The sequence below is a fragment of the Hordeum vulgare genome, chromosome 4H (genome assembly GCF_904849725.1).
Source record: "Hordeum vulgare subsp. vulgare chromosome 4H, MorexV3_pseudomolecules_assembly, whole genome shotgun sequence".
In the NCBI taxonomy this organism is placed as follows: Eukaryota; Viridiplantae; Streptophyta; class Magnoliopsida; order Poales; family Poaceae; genus Hordeum; species Hordeum vulgare.
This window is the reverse complement of record NC_058521.1, coordinates 83,776,798-83,784,131: the sequence shown is the minus strand read 5'-3', so window position 1 is coordinate 83,784,131 and position 7,334 is coordinate 83,776,798.

Sequence of the window (7,334 nt, the reverse complement as noted above, 5' to 3'; positions counted from 1 at the left end):
AAGGAATTAGCCACAGGATGATGTGCTACCAAAGTTGTCAGAATCGTGACTCAAGTCTTAGAATCTTACTATTTTAAGATCCAAACTAGCCCCTCCGATTCTATGTTTTTTCTCATAGAATCTAAGTTTCTACGATCCTGATATTTAAGATTCTACGATTCACGATCCTAGCAACGGATCTCCGATCCGATTCAGAATCGCGATTCTGACAAGTTTGTGTGCTACGGAACGAGTAAAGAGACTTGCCGGTAACGAGATTAAACAAGGTATAGGGATACCAACGATCGAATCTCGGGCAAGTATCATACCGATAGACAAAGGGAACTGCATACGGGATTAAGTGAATCCTTAACATCTTGTTCGTCCGATGAGATCATCATGGAACATGTGGGAACCAACATGGATATCCAGACCCTACTATTGGTTATGGACCAGAGAGTGTCTCGGTCATGTCTGCATGCTTCCCGAACCCGTAGGGTCTACACACTTAAGGTTCGATGACGCTAGGGTTATATGGGAATAGTGTACGCAGTTACCGAAGGTTGTTCGGAGTCCCGGATGAGAACTTGGATGTCACGAGGAGCTCCGGAATGGTCCGGAGGTGAAGATTGATATATAGGATGAGGGGTTTTGGACACCGGAAATGTTTCGGGTGTCACCAGTAATGTACCGGGACCACCGGAAGGGTTCCGGGGGTCCACTGGGAGGGTCCACCAGCCCCTAAGCCTAGCATGGGACAAAAGTTGGAAGGGAACCAGCCTAGAGTGGGCTGGTGAGCCTCCCACCAAGGCCCATGGCGCAACAAGGGAGGAAGGCCCAAACCCTAGCGCAGGAGGGGGCCCAAGGCCCATCTGGGGCGCCACCTCTCCATTGGCATGGCCGCCGCCCCTGCCCTAGATGGGGCTGCCGCACCCCTTGGGGGTGGGAACGCTAAGGATGGGCCCCCCTCCCTCTCCCCCTATATATATTGGAGGGTTTGGCCTTTGGAGACACACAGAAATCGTTTCCTCCCTCTCGAGGCAGCCCAGTGCTTCCTCCTCTTCGGCGCAGCTTGGAGAAGCTCTGCCGGAATTCCTCGTAGCTCCACCGCCACCGTGCCATCGCGCTGCCGGAGCTCTCTCTCCTCCTTGTTGGATCAAGTTGCAGGAGATGTCGCTGGGCTGTACGTGTGTTGAACGCGGGGGTGCCATGGTTCGGCATATAGATCGGAATCACACCGCGATCTGAATCGCTGTGAGTACGACTCCATCGACCGCCTTCCAGTAACGCTTCCGCTTAGCAATCTTCAAAGTTATGAAGATGCTCTACCTCATTACCCATTATTGGTTTTCCATAGATAGATCCTTGTTTGGCGTAGGATTTTTTTGAAATTGCTACGTCACCCAATAGTATGTACCTGTAGTTATGTGTTTGATCTCTCTCTCTCTCTCTCGTGTTCTTGAGATGTCATGATCTTAATGTATCACGGGCTTTGTTAATATAATTGGATTATATGGTGTTCTTCCCTTGCCATCTTGTTTCGATGAATTGAATATTTCCCTTTGAGATCTCGTTCTGTTGGATTGAATATTTTGGGTTTGAGAACACTTGATGTCTGTATTGCATGTGGATACTCATGGTTCCCATGGGGTACTCTACTGATTCACTTGATATATGTTATAGCACGAACTTGCGGATTTTGGTGACTACGGGGACCTATGCATAGGGATGGATTGCATGTTCTCATCCTACTTTCACCGATAGAAATCTTGGGGTATTCTTTGAAGTTCTTTGTGTTGGATCAAATATTATGAATCTAAAGTTGTTTGATGCTTGTTAAAAATTAACCAACGGATAATCGTGGTGACATTGGAGTATCTAGATGACATTAGGGTTAATTGATATGTATCATAGCTGTTATTCTAGTATGAACTCTAGGGTTGTTTGTGACACCTATAGGAATATCCCAAAAGATTGATCGGAAAGAATAACTTTCATGTGGTTCACTCCCTACAACAAATTATTATTATGTTCTCAGCTAATAGGAACTTTTGAGTGATTCTTTGTTGCATGCTGAGGGATGACCATATGATTCTACTATATTAGCATTGTTGTGAGATTGCACTAGTGAAAGTATGGATTCAAGGCCTTGTTTCTAAGCATTTATATACTATTTTGCTCGTTGTTTACTACTTTTACCTTATTGTTTTTATTTAATCAGATTGTAAAATATATTTCTACTATCCATACGACACTTGTATCGCCATTTGTTCGCCGAACTCCTGCACCTATACAATTTACCATTGTATTGGGTGTGTTGGGGACACAAGAGATTTCTTGTATATGATTGCAGGGTTGTTTGAGAGAGACCATCTTCATCCTACACCTCCCACGGATTGATAAACCATAGGTCATCCACTTGAGGGAAATTTGCTGCTTTCCTACAAAACTCTACATTTGGAGGCACAACAACGTCTATAATAATAAAGTTGCATATATAATAGACCTGAGTGACACCGATTCAATTACATTTTGTGATTCCACGAAACATATGGAGGAAACCTAAACGTACAAAATTTCATTTGCCTAATCTTACCGAATTTTCTTGTTGATAGATGCATTGCAAATAGTAGCAAGAGGTGGGCCTCATCCTAATGCGCAAGAATCGGAAGTCAGAGTGCATAAGGGGTCGAAATATTACCCTAACTTAGTCAATATTTTGCTATAGCGTCCATGAACACGAGGGCGATAGCAATGGGATGCGGGGATGATGTTTGAAGATTTAATTTCAAAGTTTTGGTCCACAAGATATATATACCCTCCTACTATCGGTGACACCGAAACGGAAATTTTGGTTCCATCGAGATGATTAAATGCTTGAGGACAAAGCAACTCGATGATGTCGAGATTTCAATACTGGTCGTATCGAGATTGAAAATAGATCAATCCTAGTGCTTCGGCGAACCAAGTTTGTAGAGTTGGTTACACCAAGTGGCACATGCGAGAATTTGGAAGTCAGTCCTTGTCGAACGGAACTCCGAGTTCTCCTCACACAGAGGGTCCGAAAAGTGCTGGATCAAATTTTGTGATGAAGCATGAATAGAATTTGAAATGAGAAATCATAGATAGCTAGAGGGGGTACTTAGGGATTCTCGTATATCCAAGTGGCAAAGAAAATTAAAGCCAAATAATAACAACTAGATATCCTTGAATGAGTAAAAATGTACATGCCAATAGGCTCACACATTAAGATATTAAATCAAATATGGCAAACATGCACAACCACTCTAGTATCTACTAAGCACTTTGGCAACGACGAAGACATCTATATATGAGTATATTGACTTAGGAGCCAAGTAAGAATAATTGATCATAGGTCATACTCATTATTTAAGCACAAGTGGGGTTACCACTTCTACATAAAGCTTTTAATGTGTTCGCGTCTTATGAGTTGCTTTGAGTCAAGTCTTAGAGTAAAGCACCCCCTTGATGTGACATCCCCCCTAAGAGGGATAAACTAACCTTGGGTTTTGTCGTACATGACTTCATCTAGGTGTTGTAGTAGTGGATGCTAAAAGTCGATCAAGATCATCTTAAGTTTGGAGCTATCCTTGTTGTTTTGTACTCTTCTCACCTACATGGGTTTGTCCCATAGAAGGAACAAATACAAGGATATCTATGGACATGGAGTGAATGACATGTAAGATGATGCCCATTGATGCATTAATTACCTTGTTCCTTCATTACGTATAAGGGAATGTGTGACTCCTTGAACTATTGCATAAGGTTGGAGTTGATTGCAATTAGTTTTGCCAAAAATGAGTGTGAGTGAATTTTGTTGGCAGAGTCACCCCTTAAGAACTTCTCTAGTTCTTCTTCTTAGGGACCCACATCAACTTGATGGGGATCAGTGGAGTTGAGTTGGCACTTGATGAATTAGATCTAGCGGTTGCCTTTGGTACCCACTTGACCATGGTTTGGGACTCTTCTTCAAATGAGTCAATGTCTTCTTGAAGCTTGTCCTCGCCCTTGAGCTCGCTGTCTTGTGGTGGAAGGTCAGCTTAAGCATCTGTTCCCTTGGGAAAAGTAGGATACTTCTCCTTTGGGGGAACAAACTTCGCCTTGGGGTATTGACCTTCTTCCCATTCTAATCTATTGGCATGTAGCGACCCGACTCAAAAGGAGTCAAGCCTCTGTCTTTCTGTGCCATCCCTGGATCAGTATACTAGCACACACGGTACATCAATGTATATATCAAAGTGCAATCACATGTAAATAGCGTAAAACTGATATATACCTTAAATATCTCAGCGGAAGCAGTCAAGGGAGTGGAGTCCCAATAAACACCAACGACAAGTTGAGTGTAGACCGTAACCCTGAATCGTACTCTTACTCGTCGAAGAAAAATATCTGCAACATAAGACGTTGCAGCCGTGTAGGTCAGCATATTGAATATGCCGACAAGTCACATAAGAGAGGGGTGAAAAGTAATCATCTATACTATATGCATATATGGTAGGTGGGGCTATAAGTTTTTAGTGAAAAGCAAGTTTTCTCCTACGTCAAGAGAGGGCTAAAAGCAAAATGTTACTACATAGGTTGGTTGTTAACGAGATGGTTCCACCAACCAGTTCTCGTACCCGAGTTGTCAATAATTACCCTCATCAAATATATATAATGGTGTTGAGAAATCCAGATAACTTCAGTTCCTTTGGCTCAAGTTGTCCATGACCGTGGACACGGCTAATCGATTAGGTTTGAGTACTTTGTAGAGTTTTGGACACATTCCCCACAAGATTTGATCGCCTCCGTGTATGTCCTCGCACTTCAGGGTGTTTGAAGACCGGATGATCAAAACATGGTCTTTCAACGGGTCCCGCTGAATCTCTGTCGGTGCCCATCCAATCCTACCGTTCTTCTACATCTGCTAGCACCGCCTGTCCAGAGTCGCCGCGTTGTCCAACCAAGCCAGAGCCCATAATGACTTGTGGCTGTCCAGGTAAGCCTTGGGTCTTGAAAATATCCGTCTGTCTCTTTGAGCCTGGGTGAAGCTTTCCGCAGGATGTCATGGCCTCTCCAGCATCCAGGGTCATCCACTGGTTTGTCCAGGGAGCCGATCAACCGTCCTTCACTCAGAGTTGCATTGCGTCCGAGGTCTTGAAAATCTTGTCTTAACCGGTCATGATTATTTAATCAACCTCGCATCACTCGTGTTATGCACTCAACCGAAATCCCGTCTACTCAAGCATAGCAATATGAAATTTGTCGTCCCGGGGCCAAGTATCGGGGTTGTTGTGTGCGTACCACATGATACCACAATCTATACTAAAATTTCCAAGTACCTAAGCAGCATGCAATTGGGCATAGGATGGTAGAACTACGATGCATAAAACATAGGTGATAGTATGATCAAAGTGACTTGCCTGGTATTACTTGATGAAGATAGTCGCTCTCAAAATCCTGATAATTCTACTCGCCACACTCCGAGAAATCTATCGTAAATGAATAGCATTCAATAAACATTCATGCCAAAAAGGAAAAACCAAGAGAACATAAGAACAAAGCATGTCTTGGTGCAAAATAACAACGTAGTAAGGTTTAATAAAAAGGTCCTAAGTGTGTTGTAACGTGAAGGTGCATGAATGAGATCAAAAGAGGTAATGGACGATGAACTATTGCTATATAAGCTCGACTTGCATACACTATGGGAGATGATCAAAAATATTGGGAGAACAACATGAATGTTGTTTGACAAATAGTATAAGACATAAGAATTTATTTGTAGAAAGAATTTCTTGAAATGGAGCACTACAACGCAAGTTATAGCGAATTGAAGTATGAATTGAATTTGCATTCAAAAGGTCAAGAGAAGTTGAACTGAAGTACGATGATTACGTACAAAAATATATGACATGAGTGTTTAGGGGTAAAAGGAATCAATTGAAAAGGTGGTACGATTTGCAAGATAAGATCAAATGAATGTTCGAATACAAATTTGAATCGCTCAAATTTGTAAGGTTCAAAGGTCGAAACTAATGATGCTACTGGATATAGGAGATCAATATGAGCGTGTAGAAAAAAGAATTACTAGATTTGAACTAGCGGATCAAAAGATACAAATACGTCAATATAACATTGAATCGGCTTAGAACGATGTGAACACTTTTGGGCACTAATAGATAAATCTGATTTGATCAAAATTATAAGTTGAAAAGTTAAAACTAATGATACAAACGGAAAGATTACTTTGATACGAATCCGACGCAATTGAATTCATCTAAAACGGAGCTACGGATAAAAAGATATGATCAAAAGAAGTTTGAATATGAATATGAACAAATTTCGAAATTTGAAAATTTCAAAAAAGTTGATATGATAGGTTCATCGGATAGGTGGGATCAAGGCGAAACTCTATGCGTTGGTTTCATCTAATTCGGATAAACGAGTAAAAAGTTATGGCTATTTGAAAAATCAGGGCCAAGCTGTTTTACGGAAGAAAAGTGCTATGTCTAAAAGAATTCTAGTACTAATGTGGAAAAACGAAGACTAATTAATATATCTAATTACTCTACCGTATACTAGTGTAGGAATACTAATATAGAAATAATAAACTACGGGAGTATAAGAAAAATACGAAGAGAAATACCTTTAGAATGCAGAGTAAAAATTAATTCCAATGAGGAGACGACTTCGAGAAATCCCGCCGAAGAGAAGAAAAAAATATTTTTATTTAATAAATCTAGTTAAACCAAAAGATTGATTTAACCCGAATTAGATGATTTTTAGATGCTCCTATGGATCTATATTTATAGGTGGAAGGGAGGTCTAATGGTCCATAGATAGGTAATGTGGGACTAAACATATACGTAATGTAGGCAAACTAAAAACAAAAAGAAGAAGTGTCGCATGGGCCATTGATTCGGCCAGCCCCGGTGAGTAGTACGGCCACGCGCGGCCTTTGGTGTTTATTTATTTTTGCGAGCGAACAATTTTTTTTTGAAACAAAGAAGAAAAACGTATAAATGAAAAAGAGAGAACATTTTATATAGACATATTATATATCAAAAATTTCAGAATAAAATTTTCTAAAACATGAACATATTTTCAAAACCAAATAAAATACTTTTTAAAAAAATATTATTTTTTTGCAATAACTTTAAAATGAAAAGGAATTTGAATTTCAAATAAATTGCAAATACTTAAAATTTGAATCAAGACATTGTCTCTGATTTTGGAGGGTCATTTTCCTCCTCTTGTTTGATTTTTTTTAATCAAAGGGTTTTGAAAATATTCAAACTAAAAATTGAAAAGGGATTCAAAATAGAAAAATTTGGGAAAGTCATTTTATCCCCTCT